This window comes from Gracilinanus agilis, chromosome 1 (genome assembly GCF_016433145.1).
Source record: "Gracilinanus agilis isolate LMUSP501 chromosome 1, AgileGrace, whole genome shotgun sequence".
NCBI classification, from domain to species: Eukaryota; Metazoa; Chordata; class Mammalia; order Didelphimorphia; family Didelphidae; genus Gracilinanus; species Gracilinanus agilis.
In genome coordinates this window covers 1999264-2021459 of record NC_058130.1, presented here as the reverse complement: position 1 = coordinate 2021459, position 22196 = coordinate 1999264, and the positions used below count along the sequence as shown (strand labels likewise).

Sequence of the window (22196 nt, the reverse complement as noted above, 5' to 3'; positions counted from 1 at the left end):
TAAAACTGTAATAAATCTCCCCTGTTGTATATCAGAGGCCTCACATTTACCAGCAGAGACTGGAGCTGCTTTGAACTTTGGCCAGAGTTCTCAGCAGCTTCCCAAGGTCTCTGACTTTCTGGAAGATAGACAAACTTCTGTGAGATTAGCCCTTGTCTCACACAATGTGCTGTCTTCATGACTCTTGGTTAAATTTTGAGGCATGTTTTGCAAGGGTACTTCTGGGGGCTCAGGATCTTGGTGGGGTTGCTGGGATCCTGGAAGCAGTGATGCAAACTACCATTGCCAAAAAGCCTTCTTCGTTTTGAGGTCAATAAAATCCCCTTCTGGAAAGTGGCCATGGAGAAGGACACTTTTGCCTGGGGCTTTTCTGAATGGGACCTTGAATGCTGAGCCCTGGGGCCCCCCTCAGCTGGAATATTCAGGTATTGGTGTTTCCCTCATTTAGCTTTCTTTTCTATCTCTCTCTTATTGCTGGTGTTGTTTTCTTATCTATATATATTCATTTGTGTTTTTGGTTGTAAGCTAAATTGGCGGAACTTTGCATAATAATAATAAACCTATTTCTTTCTAATTTTTTATTTAAAAATTCGGTGGAGAAGTGTTTTATTGTAGGAGCAAATCTCAAACTACAAATAGTTAAGTTCAGCAACTGAATATGTAACACCTTAATGTTACAACATTTTGTTCAACCCCACCACAAAAAAAGTAGTTATAAATATGTTTGTACAAATAGGTCCTTTCCTATTTTTAAAAATCTCTTTGGGATACAGACCTAGTACTGATATTACTGGCTCAAAAGGTATGCGTTGTCTTATAGCCCTTTGGGCATAATTCCAAATTTTCCTCCAAAATGGGTTGGATCAGTTTGCAACTCTACCAGCAATGCATTAGTGTCCCAATTTTGCCACATCCTCTCCAACATTTATCAGTTTCCTTTCCTGTCATATCAGCCAATCTGATAGGTGTGAGATGGTACTTCTGAGTTGTTTTAATTTGCATTTCTCTCCCCAAGAGTGATTTAGAACATTTTTTCATATAATTATTGATAGTTTTGTTGACTTCATCTGAAAACTGCTTATTCATATCCTTTGACCATTTGTCAATTGGGAACTGACTTGTATTCTTATCTATTTGACTTAGTTCTTTATATATTTGAGAAATGAGACCTTTATCAGAGAAATCTGTTGTACAATTTCCCCCCAGTTTTTGGTTTATCTCCTAATCTTGGTTGCATTGGTTTTGTTTGTACAAAACCTTTAATTTAATTACATTTAAATTAATTAAAAATTAATTAAAAATTAAATTAAATTAACAAATCCCTTTTAATTTAATAGAATAAAAATTATTCATTTAATGTCTTGTAATGTTCTCTGTCTCTTGTTTGGTTATACATTCTTCCCTTCTCCATAGATCTGACAGGGGAACTATGTTCCCCTGATTTGCTTATCGTATCACTCTTTACTTTCAAATCATATATCCATTTTGACCTTATCTTGGTGTAGAGTGCAAGATATTGATCGAAAGCTAATTTTTGCCATGAATCACATACTTATTAAGTACTTACTGTGTGCCAGGCATGGTGCCAGGAGCTAAGCCTGTGAAAATTAAAATGAAATGGTCCCTGCCGTTGAGAAGCTCACGCTTGAACTCCTCTAATTTCTAGGTTTTTGTTTGCTTGAATTCTGTGTTTTTTTCTTCCTCATCCAAAAAATAACCCAAAGGCAGGGCTAATCGCCCTCCGGCTGTCACGGATCTCTTTGTCAGTCTGTCAAAGCCTATGGACTCCTTTACCTAGTGATGCTTTGCATTCTAGAATATTATAAGGAAGCTAATGATATTGAAATATAAATATAAATGACCCAATATCTATTTGTTTATCTATCAGTCTATTTGCATGTCTGTCTGCTATATCCATCGACCTATCCATCCGTCCATCTATCTGTCTGTCTATCTGTCTGTCTGTCTGTCTGTCTGTCTGTCTGTCTGTCTATCCATCTCTCTATCACTAAGCTCACAGGTTTCTGGTCCAGATCCTTGCTCCAGTGCTTAGTTGCAGGGTGCTGGTGCTGGTGCTGGTGCTGGTGCTGGTGCCGGTGCTGGTGCCGGTGCCGGTGGGGGCAGTGGGGGGGGGATTGAATTCCTAATTTAGACTTTGATGCTAAAGAGGGGAAAATTGGAGTCTTTCTTGGGCCTGAGATGCTAATTGGAAACTTTCCACTGAATGTGGATGAAAAATCACCATAAATTTACATGTTTCATGTAATCAGCCCAACTAGAGGCCTCGATGGCGAACAGGCACGTCGCAGGCAAACAAACCGGCTCCCGCTGCGTGTCCTGCTCAGCGGTTGGCCCGGTGAATCCCCCTCATTTCGGCCCTGGCGAGGCTGCTTTCTAGCGGCCGAGGGGGCGGCGGTGGTCCCGTCCGCACTCACGTTACAGCTCGAAGGCCTGGACCGTCCCCAAAGGCTCTCCCTCATCTTCGGAGCGCGGCTCTCGCCGCTGGGCCGCCCACAAGTCCCCGCACCAGCCAGTAATCGAAGTTAGCGGCCAAGGAGCGGGCGGGCCTGGCCCGCTCGACGACCACCTAAAGCCCAGCTGCAGAGCAGCCGCTGCCTCTCGCGGGAGTTTGTGGTCCCGCCGAAGCTGCGGGGTAGGTCGGGGCATCCCGGAGGCTTTGAGTGTGCGCAGAGGGAGAGGAGCGCGGCGCGGCGCTTGGTCGGGGCTGCAGAAAGGCAAGTGCAGGGGCCAGCCTCGTCCCGGGGAATCAGAATCGCTTTCGAATGGGCCTCATTAAGACAAAAGCCGGACCCCCTGCAGGGCCGGGCCCAGAGCCCGGGGCGCCCTCGTGGCCCTGAGAGCCAATCCGGGGACGGCTTCTGGCTCCCCTCTCCGTAGTTCCGGGGTGCAGAGAACAGCCTGTCGGTAAAACCTGTCCGTCTTCCGCGGAGGAGGGCGGCGGGGCGGTGCAGCGGCAATCGGGGAGACTCTTCCCGAATTCAGACCGGGCTGTGGACGTTCACTAGCTAGGTGACCCTGGACAAGTCACTCACCCCCGTTTGCCTTGATTCCTTCTTTGTAAACTGAACTGGAGAAGGACATGTCTGTGCCCTCGCTGGGGTCAGAAGAGTCAGACACGCCTGAAAGGCTGACCCCGGAAACTGCGCCCCAAACCCTTGAAGCCCGGATGGAAGCTTCCTCTTCAGAGGAAAAGGTTTCGCTTTTCTAAGGCGAGGTGCCTGGATTCACTTTACTGAAGAATTCTGAGGGTCTGATGCCATTCTCCAAGGTAGCCTTTGAGACAGTTTTCATTGCTGACACCAGTCCTCAGTGTGTCCCTTTGTACAGCAACTAGGTCTGCTTCCTGGGGCGCAACATTTCCAGGCTGACTCTATCTTCAGGTTTTTGAATAGAGCTTTCATGGCCCCAGGAGCTTCTTCTTTGGCTAAACTTCCTCAGTTCCTTCAACTGATTATCACAAGAAAAGACTGCAGACTTTGCCATCTTGCTCACTTTCTTCTGGACACTTTCTAGTTCCTCAGTATCCTTCCTGAACTGTCATACTTCCAGCTACGTGCAGAACTCCCAGTGGTCTTTGAGCAAGGCAGAAGAGAGCAGGCATCTCACCCCATCATTCCAGGAAGCTCTGCCACCTTAAGGCAGCCGCAGAATTCCATTGGATTCTTTGGCTGCCATAAGCCACTGCTGACTAATTGGGAACTTGTGGGCTGCTCAGTCTCCAAGCCTCTGTCTCACCTGGCTTCCCCCATCTTATGCAGATGATGTGGACTGGGTTTTGCACCCTGGTTTTCCTTCAGAATTTCATCTGTTTCAACTTCCAAGTCTCTAGTGGGGACCTCCGAGGTCATGGATGCTAACATCTATGTAATTATGGAACTCCTCTCCAGCAGCCCAGGAAAGAAAAAGGAAAAGCTCTCTGGGCAGAACCTTGCTTAGAGAGGTTGTGGAGGCTGAGACCTGCCTGGGAGTTGGGTACTGTAAAGGTTAAAATTAATGGTTGGACAATGATTATATGAAGTTATGTGATCGCCAGTATTTATTATATCTTGAGCCAGAAATCTATTTACAGATATATACAAATAGAGAAGAAACAATAAACAAGAGATATGTGAGGGGGATAGAGAAATTATCCTATCAACCTAAATGTTTTGCTCTGGATCTGTTTAACCCAGGCAGAAATTAATTAGCTCTCAACCAGGAAGGCTGGTAGTGAGTAACCAGGAGGCCTCCTCCAAGATGGAAGCTAGTCTCTCCAGAAGCTAGGAAAGGGGTCAGCCTTTTACTCACCCAGCAAAGTAATCCAATAGTCAGAGTCCAAGTAGAAACTGAGTTCCAAGTCATAGTCTCCAGTAAAGCTTCCTTGAAGATTATCTCCATAAGACAATCTCTTCAGACTATCTTCTCAAAGACAATCTGCACTGAAGGAGTTCAGGATTTGCTTTTTATGATGACTTCTTGTCCCTTCCCCTTTTCACAGGAGCCAACCACAGTTTCCAAATTGTCTAGCATTGCCCAAAGGGCAGTGTCTGTAGGATCGACTTCTCACCTTCTGAAGATTAAGTTCTCATCGAAAAGGTTCACAGTTTCCTGATTTGATTGAATTTCTAAGGGTGTGAATTCTCTAAGTACTTTGCTAACTTCTCACTTATCACTAAGTAGGGTGTTTAATTTTTTGTTGATTCAATTCAAAAGTAGACAAGGGGGAGTTAATCCTCTCTTCAGTCTAGTGAGGTACTAAGTAGGGGTACTTAAGTTAGCATTAACTCAGGATAGACAACAGAGTAAAGAATTCTCTTTCACAGTACCCAGGAGTCTGGATTCTACCCCCATCTGCTTCCCTTCACATGTCCCTTTTATCAGTGGAAGGACAGAGATGGAAGGCTGACAATCTGACTCTTACTAAGTGTTTGAACCCTTTGGGCCTTATGGAAAGACTTTCCTGGGTGAGGGAAGGATGGGGACCAGGAGAAGAGGTATCCAGGACTATGAGCTTGTATTTCCTATTCCTGTTGTATGTTTCCCCAGAGGTTTTCCTGCCCTATTCTGCCCTGTACTCCATAGGGCATAAATTGATCCTCATGTCTGGCACACATTCCCTCCTCACCTCCACCTTTTAGAAGCTCTGGTCTCCTTTAAAACTCATCCCAAAGCCCCCTTCCAAATGAATCCTTTCATGCTTTTCCTGCCCCCCATGTCATGCCAGGTCTCCAGAATTGGTCTTCAATTTTTTTTTTTTGCTGTATATGTCCTATAAATGCTTAAATGTGTTCCTGTTCCCCATTAGAGTGTCAGTTCCTTATACCCAAAGAGTTATAAAATCCTGCACATCCTTTGACCCAGCAACCCACTACTAATATCCCCAGAAGGTCAAAGAAGAAGGAAAAGAACCTCTACACGTATAAGTAATATATGCATACTATATAGCAGCTCTTTTGGTGGGGACAAAAGATTGGAACCCAAGGACATGCCCATCAGTTGGGGAAGGGCTGCACAAGTCATTAGTATGATGCTATAAGGAATGAGGGGGATGCTTTCCAAAAAAGCTGGGAAGGGAATTGATGCAAAGCCAAGTGAGTAGAGCTGGGGGAATGGTCTACACAGTGACAGAAATAGCATAAGGAATTTCAGCTGGGAAAGACTGAGCCACTCTGAGTGACACAGTGCTCCACCACCACTCAAAAAGACTCATTCTGTAAACTGCTATTCACTCTGGATAGAGAAGGGCTGGTCTGGCAGTGTAGACTAAAGTACAGCTTTCCCTTTTCTTTATTATTGCCTTGTTTGGCAGGAGCAGAAGTAGATTTTGCATGACTTCGGATTCGTGATGGTATTGTTTCTGGCTTTCTTAACTGGTGAGGGAGGGCTGAAGGGAGGGAAAGAACTTGGGTCTGAAATGGGAAATAAAATAAGACAAAATAAAATGAGATGAAGCCTTTCCATTCCTGGAGGTCACAGGCTGCCTCATTGTTGTCTTGGTGTTCCTGGCACCAAGCCCAGTTTCTGGCACAGAGCAGAAGCCAAACAGGTATCTGTGGGTTGACTGACTCCTCAGTTGTCTGACTACTCAGTGACCGACAGGAGAGCAACTCTGCTCCAAGGATTCAAAGGACACAGAGGTCTGCCAGGCTGCAGGAGGCTCAGCATCTTTTCCCTGATGCCTGTGGCTCAGGGAAGAAAAGAGCTTATCAAACTGGGGAATTTCCAGGCCCATCAAACATTGATTGGAGAGAGGCTGCAAAAAGATGATTAGATCATTAAATAATCATAAAGTAATCAGACCCAAGGAGTGTCAGAGAAGTGCTTATGGGGCCTGGATTCCTCCATGGCTCTTTCCTTGTCCATCCACTCTCTTCCTCTTCTCTCCTGCCTCTCATCTTCCCTCTTCCCTCTTCCCTCTGCCTTGGCCTCTCTCTCTCCCCCTGCCTCAATTGCTTCTTTCCTTTTTCTACAAGTGACATCACCAACCAGCCCCACTTTACTCTGAAATCAAATCCTGTCAAATTTAGTGGTAAAGCAGCAGGAAGGATCTCAAGAGAGAAACATGGACCCCATTTCCAGTAGAATTCAAGGTTTTAAAACGGAATCACTAGAAAACTTCCCATCATTCCGATGATGATCTAGTTAAAAAATGCTTCCCTCTCCTCTGCTCCTCCCCTCCCAGGGCATCTCCTGCTTAAAAAAAGAAAGCAGCTTATTACATTGGGAGTCAGGAGAGCCTTACCATCATCTTGTCCCACGTCTTCCTTTCACAGATAGAGGAATAAAGACCCAAAGCACTAGGAGCTCCGCCTAGGATTGAGAGTATGAGGAAGGGGCTCCAGTGATTATCTCACCCAGCTGATACTCATTATCTTGGTTACCTCTTCTTAATTGATTCAATCAATCAACAGTCAGAACTGAGTGGGAATGGGGGTTGGGCACTTTCTTCTATCAGGCAAAGCCAGTGTGGAAGAGCCTTGCTCCTGTCCTAAGGAAGCTGGCTTCTTGGCAGTAATCTTTTCATTACTGGAGGGAGAATTCTGGGCTCTGGAATTGGAGAAATTGGAGTAAGCATGACTTTTGAGTACTTCTCTGAGGAACAAATGAAAGACAGGATTCTGGCAGAGAAAGGTGATCTTGAGGATGGTAATTGGCTTGATAGGCTCCCTGGAGCAAAGGACTTTGCCTGAAGGAAGTCCCCAGAGGAGACAGGCTCTTTCCTCAGCTTCCCTTCACAGTCCCTGCCCATCGGCAGCAATATAACATAACCTCTTCTTTTATTATCTGAAGGATTCTAGTGAAGGACATTTTGCCTCAACCACAAAGAAGCCAGAGACTAACCAGAGAGACTTATAAAGGCAAAACTTGGCAGCCAACCCCAAGCTCAGAATCAATGGAGGTAGAATCAGTAAATATTTATTAAGTACTGACTGAGTGTCTGGCACTCCCTATCAGTGAAGTCCTTAGCTAAGTGATGGGATACAGAGAAATGCATATAACAATCCTTGCCCTCAAGTAGCTCACAATTTAGTGGGGAAAGACAACACATAAAAAGGAGCCCCAAAGTGGGGAGGGGGATGATGGAGTCTTGCATGGATGGAGGGTGATGACCTGAGGAGGTGAGTGCTTCATTGTCGACGTTATTGTTCAGAATGATGAGTTTCTGGAGAGTAGCTGGTTGGGGAATGATGAAACGAATTTCCAGAGAGCTCTGCTGGAATGGTGGAGGGTCAGGGAGGAAGTCTCCAATGTCCACCTTCCACCCTCTCTAATTGGAGGGAGGGCAGGGGGGCTCCAGCATCATGGGGTGTTGGGGAGGTGAGTTTCAGAACTGATTTTATCTCACAGAGTGATGACTTTCTGGAGACATTGAAGTCCACAGAGCAACTGGGTGGGAAATGCCTTAAGTGTTAGGAATTTCCTTAACTGGGGGCTCAGAGTGATTGAGACTGGACTCATACATTTTTATTTAAAATCACTTCTAAAACTGAGGAGGGAACCATTTGGCCCATGGAAATTATTATAGCGCCCCCTTTGCTTAAAGCCAGATAATGATTGTGACAGTGCTGCATTTGAAAATACGCCACGAGTACAAATAGACCCCAGTAGTACTTTGAAGCATATTGGTAATGGTGATGTAGCATTTATAAACAGAATACAATGATTGAATATAGAGAAAGCAAACCACACAAATCATAGCAACAAGAAAAAAATGAAGTTGTAACACAAAAATTCAGAGTCTCAGAAAATGTAACATTCATTTTTGTTTAAATTATAAAATCAAGGAATAGAAGGATCTTGCCTTCTATTAAGAATATATATATAGGGGGCATCTGGGTAGCTCAGAGGATTGAGAGTCAGGTCCTAGGTTCAAATCCAGCCTCAGACACTTCCCAGCTGTGTGACCCTGGGTAAGTCATTGACCCCCATTGCCCATCCTTACCACTCTTCCACCTAGGAGCCAATACACAGAAGTTAAGGGTTTAAAAAAAAAATAAAAAAAATAAATAAAATGTGAGATCCACCAGCTGTCATTGTTTTTAAAAAAGAATATATGCAAATATGCATACGTATATATTAAAAGCTATGAATTGATATGACAATCAATGGAAAAATGCTAGAAGTTTTCCCACTAAAAACAGGATTCACACTGGGCTGCCCACCCTTCCCACTACTATTAAAGGAAGAAATCTTAGCCATGGAAATCATACATGATAAAGAAATAAAAGAAGTAAATTCTGGTGACAAAGATATTGTTAATGAAGTGATTTATAGGAAACTCAAAATATCCCATTTCAAAATTGTAGTTGAGTGATTGTAATGATCTGTTACATATGATACACTAAACAAGTAAGAGAGTCTTTATTCCTATGTGCCACCATCAAGAACCAGAGAAATTGGAAAGAAACGTGTCTCCTATAATTATGGCAAACGCATCATGCACTTGGAACTTAATCGATCAATTTATGAAATAAGCTACAGATAGATCCAATCAACATGATTTTGACAGAAATGAAGGGTAACTAGTTAGGTGCTGCCAGTGTCACGGAACACATTGTCTGGCCCAATTTCCTTGGTGCTGTGAGCATTATCACCTTTCCTGTCACCCAGATTCCCAATGGAGGAGCTACCCTTGAGTCTTCCTTCTTCCAACTTCCAAATCCAGTCAACCCCCAAATCTTGCCAACTTTATCTTCCCAGAATCTCTTGCAGGTGTCCCCATGTTACCCCTTTCCCCTGGGGTGATTGTTTGCCTCTTTTTTGGTTCCTCAGGCCCAAGTCTCTCCTCCTTCCTATCTGTCTTTACAACATAGCTACCTAAATACTGTTCCTAAAGCACAGGTTGATAGCTCACAGCCTTCCTCAAGAAAGTACAGGGAAAGAAGCAGCTAGATGGCTTAGTGATTTGAGAGCCAGGCAGAAAGACAGGAGGTCTGGATTCAAATTTGATCTTGAATACTTCTAGCTGTGTGACTGTGGGCAAGTCACTCAACCCCCATTGCCTGGCCCTTACCATTCTTCTGCCTTAGAACCCTGATACACAGCATTGATTCCGAGATGGAAGGTAAAGGTTTAAAAAAATAAAAAGAAGGTTCAGGGACTCGGAACTTTTCTTTGTATATCTGGCACTTGGCACAGTGCCAGGCTCAGAATAGCCACTTAATAAATGCTTCTTGACTGATTGGCTGGTTCCCTGTTTCTTTCTGGATAAAACATCAGGTCCTCTGTTTGATCTTTAAAGGCTTCAGAATCTGACACTAAGCTGTGTTGTCAGGGTGTCGTTGCAGATAGAGGATAGGTTTTGGATTCAAGAAGACCAGAGCCTTGAACCGGAAGTCTAGAAGATCTAGGTTCAAGTTCTGACACTTACTAGTCTCATCCTCCTGGGTAACTTGTGTAGCCTCTCTAGACACCAGTTTTCCACTGTGAAAATGATGGGGCTGGATTCATGACGGTTCTTTCTAGATGGTTCCTTCTAGTTCTAAGTCTACGACAACTTCTCCTCTGAGACACACTGACTGAATGTGACCTTTGGACAGCCACTAACCCTCTCGGTGATCATTGGGAGACTCTGATATAGTTGCAGAGAATGGCCGACCTGCCTTGATAGAGATTCTCTCCTTACGTAAGTGTTCTCTGGGCAGATTAAAGCACAGACCTTGGCTCTGTCTCTATGGCTTTGGAAAGAGGCTGCTGAGCCTGGGCTTTAACTATCCCGAGGAATGGAAATAATAGCCAAGAAAAACTGTTAGGAAAACTAGAGGGCAGAGCTATGAAAAATGGCTTCAGATCTGCTGCTTATCACTCCATCTACAATAACCTCTAATTGGATTAGCAAAATAAATAGCCAAGGAAAAGTCCAGGCAGAATCTAGAAGAAAGAACAACCTATTTGTCTCAGCTCAGGAGAGAAGAGGAATGTCGGTTTCAAAGAACTGTAAGAAATCGTGAGAAATAAAGTTGAGGACAATCAATGGAAAATGGTGGAATACATTTCCCAGTGACATGAGAGAAGAATGAAAGGATCCTCTGAAGGAAGTCACAGCAAGATCAGTGGGACAAGAGCTACGGCAAACACCCTCACCCCAAGGATAAGTGTGTGTGCGAGCCTGAACAATTCAGATTACAGGCACACGCCACCTTACAAGGCACTTAGGAAGAAGTCGGACAGGTAGACAGTCTATACTTTTGTGAAGTCAGTTCATTTGACTTAGCTTTTTAGTAGACACCATTGTATAATTGATAAGAGCTCTAAAAGCAGAGTCAGGAGTACTGGGTTCAAATTCATGCCAGCCCTCCTTCCTCAGCTAAATTATCATTGACCGGACTATTTAGCCTCTCAGGCTCAGTCTCTTCATCTATAAAATGGGCCCAGAACCATTTGTGTTAACTATCTCACAGGAAACTACTCTGCAAGTTCTACAGCTCTCTATAAATGCAGTTCATTGTTTTTCTTTCTTCTGGAGCCATGCATAGTAAATCTAGTCTTTCCTTTTCAATGACATTTAACAAACATCCAAGTATGGGCATTAGCAATAAAAAGAAAAACGAAACAAAATGAGACTTCTCTTAATTGGGGCATTCAGCAGAATGATATTAAAACATGGAAGTTAGAACTGGGGGAATGGACAGCTCATGAAATTCCCTTTTTGTAACTCAAAAAGACTTTATTTTCCCAATTACACGTAGAAACAGTAACATTAAACACATGTTTTTTTTTTTTTTTTAAATTATAACATCCAAATTGTCTTCCTCCCTTACTTCCCTCTCCACTCTCCGAAATGGTAAGGAATTTGATCTGGGCTATGCATGCATTATCATGCAAAACATACTTCCATTCTGGTCATTGTGGTAATAGAAAACTCATATAAAACCCAACCCCCCAAATAAAACCATAAACTCATGTTAAGAAAAGTTTGCTTGGATCTACATCCGACTCCACCAGTTCTTTCACTGGAGGTCCTGATAGTATTTCTTGTCACAAGTCCTTTAGAATTGTCCTCGATCATTGTATTGCTGCAAGTTGTCTTTCACAGTTCAGCATCCCACCATATTGCTGTTACTGTGTACAATTTTCTCCCAGTTCTGCTTATTTTGCTCTGCATCTGTTTATGTAGATCCTTCTAGATTTTTCTGAAATCATCCTGCTCATCATTTCTTACGGCACAACAGGATTCTATCACTAACATGTGCCTAATTTGTCCAGCCATTCCCCAGCTGATGGACATCCCTCAATTTCCAATTCTTTGCTACCACAAAAAGATCAGCTATAAATATTTGTGTACAAGTAGGACCTCCCCCGCTTTTTAATCTCTTTGGAATACATACTGAGTAGTGCTATTCTGGATCAAGGGGTATTCATAGTTTTATAGTCCTTTGGACATAGTTCCAAATTGTTCTCCAGAATGGTTGGATCAGTTCATGACTCCATCAGCAATGCATTAGGGTCCCACTTTTGCTCCATCCCCCCAACATTTATCACTTTCCTTTACTGTTATATTGGCCAATTTGACGGGCGTGAGATGTCATCTGACAGCTTTTTAATTGAGTGATTTAGAACATTTTTTCATATGATTATTGATAGCAGTAATTACTCCATCTGAAAATTGCTTGTTCGTATCCCTTGACCGCTTGTCAATTGAGTAAAGGCTTATCTTCTCATAAATTTAACTTAGTTCTCCACAGATTTGAGAAATGAGACCTTTATCAGAGAAATTTGTTGTAAAATCCTCCTCCCTCCCAACCCCCCCCCCCCCCCCCCTTGTTTTGTTGTTTCCCTTCTAAGCTTGGTTACATTGGTTTTGGTTGTACACAAGCTATTTAATAATATAATCAAAATTATTCATTTTACATCTTGTAATGTTCTCTATCTCTTGTTTGGCCACATATTCTTTCCTTCTCTATAGATCTGCCAGGTAAACTATTCTCTTCCCCTGATTTACTTATAGTGTCATCCTTTATGTCTAAATCATATATTCATTTTGGCCTTTTCTTGTTATAGGGTGTAAGATATTGGTCTAGACTGAGTTTGTGCCATCCTGTTTTCCATTTTTCCCAGCAGTTTTTTTTAAATCAAATAGTGAGTTCTTATCTCAAAAGTTGGGATCATTGGTTTTACCAAACACTAGGTGGCTAAGGTAATTTATCCCAATATATGGTATATATAATCTTTTCCATTTGTGAAGATAGGATTAACTCTCCCCTAGTCTATTTTTAGCTAAACAAATCAAGAACTTAAAGTACCCCTACTTACCATTAAGTAAGAGAGTTGACCTGTCCCTTGTTAGAGTAAGCTCACAGCTCCAAAGGTCACTGCCGACCCCCCAGCCCCCTCTTGGGCAGTGCTAGGCAAATTGAAAGACTGTGATTGGCTCCCTTAAAGTGAGGGAGCAACAGGAAGTGATGTCCAGAAAACTACTTTAAAAAGACCCACTGGAGGATTCAGTCAGTGTCTCTGCATTGGTGAGCCAGCCTGGAGGAGGAGACTCTTTCCTTGGATCCTGTGTTTGCTTGTGGTGGTGAGTGGAGTGATTCCTCCCTTGGTTCTTTGGTGATAAAAGTCATTTTGAGGTAAGCTGTAATATTTGCAAATCAGCCATCACAATATTACTTTAGGACTTTCATATTAGCATAAAAACCTAAATTTAAACTCTTACACATTGATCCACCATGTTTTGATGATTACTGTTTTATAGTACAGTTTGAGATCTGGTACTGCAAGGCCACCTTCCTTCACATTTCTTTTTTCATTAGTCCCCTTTATATTCTTGACCTTTTGTTCTTCCAGATGAATTTCGTTATTATTTTTTCTAGTTCTGTAAAATAATTATTTGATAGTTTGATAGATATGGCACCAAATAAGCAAATCAACAGGTAGAATTGTCATTTTTATTATATTAGCTCAGCCTACACATGAGCAACTGAGGTTTTTCCCAATAGTTTAGAGCTAACATTTTTATGAAAAATGTTTTGTAATTGTGTTCATATAATTGCCTTGCTTGTCTTGGCAAGCAGATTCTCAGGTATTTTATATAGTCTAGAGTTATTTAAAGTGGAATTTCTTTTTCTGACTCTTGCTGCTGGACTTCTTTGGTAATATGTAGAAATGCTGATGATTTATATGGGCTTATTTTGCATTCTACAACTTTGCTAAAGTTATTAATTATTTCAATTAGTTTTTTTAATCAGTTCTCTGGAATTCTCTACAAATACCATATATGATCTGCAAAGAGTGATAGCTTAGTTTCCTCATTGCCTACATTAATTCCTTTAATTCTCTTTCTTATTGCTGAAGCCAGCATTTCTAGTGCAATATTAAAAAATAGTGCTGATAATGGGCATCCTTGCTTCACCCCTGATCTGATTGGGAAGGCTTCTAACGTTACCATTTTAAGGAAAGGCCCATTTATTACTATGTTTTCTAGTGCTTTTAATAGAAATGAGTGTAGTAGCTTGTCAAAGACTTTTTCTGCATTGAATTCACTCTTGAACACACACACACACACACACACACACACACACACACACACAGAGGATTACAGTGTAGAAATATGTTTAAATCAACAGAAATAGATGGAGACAAGGAGGAGAAGGGAGATTTAAGAAGGGTAGATTGGGAAAGTAAGTGTTTACAAAAAAAAATTTTAAATTATGGAGGATGGATTATAAAAAAGGAAATTAAAAAGAGAAAAGAATGGAGAGGCCCAGATATATAGATAAAGGTTGGGAGGAAGAGTAAATGAGTAGGATCAGATTACCCCAATTTTAGATAAACATTGTTAATCTCAATTCCTTTCTTTTGCCATGTTCTTGTTTTCAAAAGGAATAAGGAAGGAGTAAGGATTCTATAAGGATATGGTTGATATGAAAACATAGCTAACAGGTAGATTTATAAGAAAATTTCATGAGCAATGAAAATAAAATTTTTTTAAAAAAAAACCCTTACCTTCCGTATTGGAGTCAATACTGTGTATTGGTTCCAAGGCAGAAAAGTAGTAAGGGTAGGCAATGGGGGTTAAGTGACTTGCCCAGGGTCACACAGCTGGGAAGTGTCTGAGGCCTGATTTGAACCTAGGACCTCCTGTCAATCCACTGAGCTACCCAGCTGCCCCCCCAAAATAATCATTTTTAATTCTGCATAAATGATTTGGCAAAATATAGAGAAGATATGTAAAATGATTACTTTATTGAAAATAATGTTTATAATAGTAAACTGGAGAATGATAAATTGAGAGAGAAAAGCAGAATGATATCCCTAATGCATATTGATGCAGAAATATTGAATGAAATATTGGGAAAGGTACGATAGCAATATATTCAAAGTGTTATATACAAATTGGATTGGATTTATACTAGGAATGGTTCCACATGGAAAAATATAAACATAAAATGTCCAACCATACTACTACACAAAATTACATGAAATAATGAGATGAAGAAAATTTTTTGATAAGATACATTCACTAATATGCAAAAAAGGAAAGCATAGGAATAAGTGGACCTTTCTTTGAGTAGTAAATAGGATATATTGAAAAAGTGGAAATTATAATAGAGAAACATTGGAAGCCTTTCCAATAAGATCAAGAGTAAAGCAAAGTTGTCTATTGTCTTCAATATTATTTAGTATCATTCTAAAAATTTTAGCTACGTGAAAATAATAAGAAATTGAGGGAATAAGTGCAAAAGAAAAATATCTGCAGATAATTTTATGTTTTACCTTGAACTAAGATTAATTAAAACAATTTGTATAGTAGTAGGACATTAAGTGAATCTACAAAATCAACTTTTCTCTGTTATTAAAAAAAATCAGCAGAAAAAGTAAGAAAAAGAGTCACGAAAATGATTACAGAATGTATAAAGTGTTTTTGAGTTTATATGCCAAAAAAAAGGTTTTAAAAATACTTTGAAAATTTGTTATGAAAATTTCAAAACATTTTTATGCAGAAACAAAAGAAGGCAAATAATTGTGGAGAACATTATTATTCACAATTGTATTGTACTAATATAAGACAAATGACAATGTTGCTTAAATTAACTGACAGATTTATCACTGTCAAACTACAAAGTGGTTATTTTACCTATTAGCTAAGTTTTAACAAAATTTTTCTAGAGGAACAAAAAAAAAAAAGAATTTAAAGGGAAATACTAAAAAAAGCAAGAATGAAGGGGAACAGAGTAGTACCAGATTTGAAACTATAATGTAAAGCAATATCATTACAGCAATCCAGTATTGATTGAAATATAAAAAAGCTGATCAATAGAATAGAATTGTTAACAAGACAGAGAGGCAATGAAACATAGTAGCATAGTATTTGATGACATGAAGGACAAAAACGTATTGGAGTAAGAACTTTGTTTTTGACTAAAATCCTCTGGGAAACCAAGAAAGCATTCTGGAAGGAATTCCTTTTAGACCAGCACTTTCCCACCAAAGACCCCAACTCCAAATGGGTGCATGATATTTTAAAAAGGTCATATCATAAAGGCATTAGAAAATAAAGTTAGGAGACAGCTTTAAAAACTAAAACTAGGAAGAAAATTCTTACTAGTACAAGAGATTAAGTTGATCATAAAAGTCAAAATGAACCATTTCAATGACTAATTTGAAAAGCTTCTGTGTAAGTAAAATGTAGTCATGTTCATCAGAGAAACAACTAAAAGAAAAAAATCTTGAGAGGAATTTTTTCCTTTCTAACGCTAATAAGCAAGATATAAAGAATTGATACATAAATATATAAAAATAAGAGCCATTCCTCAACTGATTTATGGTTTAATACAATGAACAGGGGATTCTCAAATTAAAATCATGACTTTGTATGCCTAAAGGGCTTTAAAAGACTGCCTGCCCTTTGATCCAGCCACACAACTGCTGGATTTGTATCCGAAAGAGATAATGAGGCATAATAGTTGTACGAAAATATTTATAGCCATGCTCTTGTGGTGTCCCTTGATTGGGGAATGGCCGAACAAATTGTGGTATCTGCTGGTGATGGAATACTATTGTGAAAGGAATAATAAACTGGAGGAATTCCACGTGAACTGGAAAGACCTCCGGGAACTGATGCAGAGCGAAAGGAGCAGAACCAGGAGAACATTGTACACAGAGACGGATACATTGTAGCACCATCGAATGTAACTGACTTTGCTACTAGCAGCGATGCAATGACCCAGGACAATCCTGAGGCACTTATGAGAGAACACTATCCACGCCCAGAGAAAGAACTGTGAGAGCAGAAACACAGAAAAAAATCATATGATAGATCACATGTTTCGATGGGGATGTGATTGGGGATGTAGACTCTAAGTGATCACTATTGCAAACAATAATATATGGAAATAGGTCTTGGTCAATGATATATGTAAAACCCAGTGGAATTGCTCATTGGCTACTGGATGGTGGAGGGAAGAGGGGAAGGAAAGAACATGAATCATGTAATCATGGGAAAGTATTCTCAATCAATTAATTAAATAACATTTTAAAAAAAGCTTCAAAAAAGATAAAATAAAATGATGAATTTAACTTAAATCAATTTTACCATTCTACTTATACCCAGCAGATTGGCAAATATGAACAAAAGGGAAATATCAATTTTGAGAGGGAGCACAAGCACACTGAACAGCTCTTAATAGACCTGTGAAGTGGGCCAAATGTCTACACAAATCTCTAAATTGTACATTTCCATTGACTCAGCATTGATATTTTTCAAGTTGGTTGTCCTTCATAGTCAAAGAGGACCAAAATGCCACCAGTGGTGATGGTTTTTGACTTGTGCATTAATTGGATTTAAGTGTGGCAGAGCTGCATAAAGTTGTTTGCCTCACTCTCTCTTGCAAAGTCAATGAAGTCCAATGGTAAGACAAAAATCAGCATGCAGTGGATGACTTTGGTGAGTTCAATGTCTAACCAAGCTCCAAGTATTCCACAGAACCTTCTTCAGCTGTCTTCATGGGCTTTGGAACAAATTGTTCCCATCTGACCATTCTGCTGTGGGAAGTCTTAACATGCCTGGGGTAGACACCCCCATAACTCACTGACTCAGTTTTTCAAGTATGTATTTCAAGAAGGTCAAGGAAAGAGGGGGAAAAAGCCCATACCCAAAAATACAAGTAGTTGTTTTTTCTGTTGTAAAAAATAAATGGAAACTTTTATGCCAATATGTATCTATCAGTTAGGAAATAATTGAAGAATTTATGTAATGTGAAAGTAATAAGAGTTTTATTGCATCATGAGAAATATCACAGATTTTGAAAAAATGGAGAGGCCTGTTTGAACTGATACAGAGAGAAGCTAGCAGAAACAGGAGGAAGCATTATGTGATGACCAAAAAAATACTTTGAAGGGAAACAACTCTGAAAGAACTCAAAACTCTGATCAAAGAATGGCCGTTTTAAAAACTTTTTTTTGATTACACTGTTCTGATTAAAATGATCTTGAGAGACTGATTTTGGGGTAAGAATATAAGATTATTGATTATATCAGGTTTATTTGGTTAGGCCAGCATCATAACCAATAAAATGTTATGTCTCCTTGACTCTCTTGAAAACCAGGAATGATCTGAACTGGGTTGAGCAGCTCAATAAATAGATTATTTTAGGTGTTTATTATTCAGCTCCTTCCTTGAACATTCCAAGACATCTTTAATTAGTGATCATTAATTGAAGTGGCCCATCAACCTAACTATCCCTCCCATCCCCATAGGTAGACAGGACATGTCCATAGGAAAAGGGCTTTTGTCTCTTTTCATTTATTAACCAAATTCTATTAAAAAGGAAGACATTCTTTGGGATTCACAAGGATGAAGAAAATGCAAAAAGGAGCAGACTAGATGGTATCTCTGATCCATATCCTAGGCAAAGGAATACATAGTAATTTTCTCTTATATATAGGAATTGATGAAATATATTAAAAAAAAACTCACAATCCCCACTCTGCTTCTTGGGGAAACTGGGCCTTAGTTTCCCCAATGAAGCACCCAAAATATGATGACTATACATTACATGGAGAGCCCAACTCTTGGGTATTTCTCAACACGACATTAAAAATGATTTAAAGACACATTGACATGAAGTCATTAAGGGGAACTCCTCCTTCTGGCCCAGTGTCTTACAAACAAAATAAAGTCACATGGGAGAGACATGAAAGGGATAGGTGGCCAAATCCCACCACTGTCCAGTCCAGTATGTCCAAGGACTCAAAGTCTCATGATTTAGCAATATGATTTCTGTGGTCCTCTGCTACTGCTGTTATCTTCTTCAGCAATCTGGAGTTGTGCTGGTCCTTAGTGCTACTCCTTGGGAACATTTGCTTTCTTCTGGTCCAGGGTCACTGATAACATCTTTCCCTAAAATTGCTTGAAAAGTAGATCTTTTTTTTTTTTTTTCGAAAAATTTTCCATGGTTACATGATTCATTTTCTTTGTCTCCCCACAAGATACCCCCCTCATCCCCCACCCATAGCCAATGTGCATTTCCCCTGGGTTTTATATGTGTCATTGATCAAGACCTATTTCCATATTATTGATAGTTGCACTGGGGTGGTTGTTTAGAGTCTACATCCCCAATCATATCCTCATCATCCCATGTGTTCAAGCAGTTGTTTTTCTTCTGCATCTCTACTCCCACCGTTCTTTCTCTGGATGTGGATAGTGTTCTTTCTCCTAAGTCTCTCAGAATTATTCTAAATCATTGCATTGCTGCTAGTAGAGAAGTCAGTTACATTCGATTGTGCTACAATGTATCCGTCTCTGTGTACAATGTTCTCCTGATTCTGCTACTTTCGCTCTGCAACAATTCCTGGAGGTCTTTCCAGTTCACATGGAATTCCTCCAGTTCATCATTCCTTTGAGCCCAATAGTATTTCATCACCAGCATATACCACAATTTGTTCAGCCATTCCCCAATTAAAGGGCATACCCTCGTTTTCCAATTTTTCTTGCCACTACAAAGAGTGTGGCTATGAAAAATAGATCTTAATACAATTTAACAGTTACTAAAATTTTTCATTGTCAGTATTTAGGTCAGAAGGTGAGAGCTAACTCAAACATTAAGATTCTAATTTTATTAACATAAAGACTATCCAATTATGAATCTCTACATTGAAGGCTTTACATTTATTTTTTTACTTGTCTGAACCAAATACCTGCTTTGGAAAACTGCCAATAACAAATTGAAGGGAATAAAGTTGATATAGACTCCCATTTTTAAAATGTGGCATTAGAACATGCTCAGTGCTTTAGAAATATTTAGAAACAGATTTATTACTTTCTTTAAAATTGTTCACTTCAATTATTATCTCACTTCCATTATTTGTTATTACGTGTTATTTCTTTGTTATTATTCACCTTAATCTTCTCCAATTTTAATTTTCAATCCCTTTCAATCCCTCCTCAGGAGGATGAGATTCTGCAAAAGCCTTAGAGATCACTTTTTGTAAACATGTGTCTATGCCTGAGCTAGATGGAACATCCATGAATTTACCCAAATGATGTGTTGGCTTTCTAGCATAACAATTGACTCGGGATGGGACAGATTCTGGTACATTGTACCAAACAAGTTATCTAAAGTCAAACATAACCAGTTTCTTTTTTTTTTTAAACCCTGAACTTCTGTGTATTGGCTCATAGGTGGAAGAGTGGTAAGGGTGGGCAATTGTGGTCAAGTGACTTGCCCAGGGTCACACAGCTAGGAAGTTTCTGAGGCTGGATTTGAACCTAGGACCTCCCATCTCTAGGCCTGACTCTCAGTCCACTAAGCTACCCAGCTGCCCCCCCCCCCAAAACCAGTTTCTAATGAGGCTCATAGAAATAAATATTACGCTTACAGAGAGTAATGCTCTTATATTTCCATGCCCAGATGTAATCTTCTTGCATTACAGAATATTTTGCACACACAAGGGTAAGGGTTACACCAAATAAGTCAAGATGTCACTTAGAAATAACAAAAGCTAGAACACAACCATTTTTAGCAAAGATAAGTGATTGCACACAAGTCTGACTCAAAATGAAAAAAAATGCTGCTCTTATAACCTTATGAGGCAGTGGAATTCTATTCTGGTTTAGATGCTCCCAAATCATTGCCTACTTGTACCATTCTGGGATAATGGAAGGATTTTAGGTAATTAATGACAGATAATAAGGGCAAATATTTATCTATTAGGGCATACAAAGAATCGCAATTTCAGATCAAATCTCTCTGATGTTATGCACCAATAGCTTAGACATTTCAGCTTTAAACCCAAAGAAAAAGGTTTAGTATAGTGTCTATTTCACTGATCAAATGCTCTGACTAATAGAGTTGCTATAAGAGGAAGAAGAGGGGCATGGTTATGGCAAGGGGAAAATGGTTCTCTAATCTGAAGTAAGTTCTAAGTAGAGAGCCTTAGAGGCAGCTAATTGCAATGACAAAAACCTTTCATAGCCAAGCTCAGAATCAGCCATTGGAACATTTTCCATTCAGGACAAGGGACGCCTATCTCTGCCCATGCAGAGTCGCTCCCCCAATTTTTAACTCCACTTACAGATCACAGACATCACCCCATAGGCCTGCTGGCAAGAGAAATCATTTTAACAGCATGTCCTGATGAGCAGACCTGGAATCAGACTCAGACTGACATAAATTACACTCTCAGAAGGATTCACTTCAAGCAGCCAGTTTGAGTATTTACAGCTTAAGGCTAAATTATTCCTCATCTGGTGTTGCAATAAACATTTATCAGATCTCAGAATCTTCTTTACATCCTCTCCTAGAGGTTAACCTCTTCCTGATTGAATTTTGGAATCCCAGGTAAATAGGGAATAGATGAGAGTTTCTCAGAATTATGGAAGAAATATTGGCCAATTGCTGTAAATCTCCAGACAATATATAGATACATATGGCTCCAGTCTCTAACTCTGTAATATACAATTAAACAGTTTTATAAAATAAATGAATTCTTGATAACCTCCCCATGGATACTTACTCTCCCTCTATTCAAGGAGTAGTTTTAATGGGAAAAAGTGGATAAGAATTTCAACTGATGTTATACATTTTTAGCAAACAAGGATATTTAAACAGATCACTTTAATTTTTCTTTTAAAAATATCCAATTGATACAATAACTTTAACAAATTAATTTATTATTTCCATAGTCAAATAAGTTCAGAATATAAGTGAATGCTTCAAGACTAGAAAATTTAGAACCAGAATTAGAATGAAAATTCAGAATAATGCATTAGAATATAACATCACAACTTTCCCATATATATAATGTACAAAGTTCTTTTAAGAGTTCAGTTCATAATTTAACAATATCCAAATTAGAGAAATAACTTTTTAACATTTTATCTTTATAATAGTTTATCAAATTGTATCTTATCATAAATAGAATTGAAACTTAATTTTCAGAATTTAAAATATGAAACAAAATTATTACCAAATTTTCAAATAATTTACAGAGAATTGCTTTTCCCCATTTAAAACCTTGTATGGAATTAACAAATGGCAGGAAATTAAATTCCACCAGAGAAATAATAATTAGATTTCATTAATGAAATGATAATGATAAAAGTATGCAGATATAAATCATTGTTATCATTATTATTTACATCGAGTTCTGACTCAATAAAATTGTATACTATTCCTAATAAGAAAATATACTTTCCCCAAACTCTAGGCTACCTGAATTAACTGGGAGGAGGACAGGAAAGTGTCTCTGAGCCT

General features: G+C 39.5%; 1 pseudogene; it reads left to right on the top strand.

The window, feature by feature from the left end:
* Positions 1-7073: 7073 nt before the first annotated feature.
* LOC123253189 overlaps positions 7074-22196 on the top strand; it is a 102183-nt pseudogene continuing 87060 nt past the window's right edge.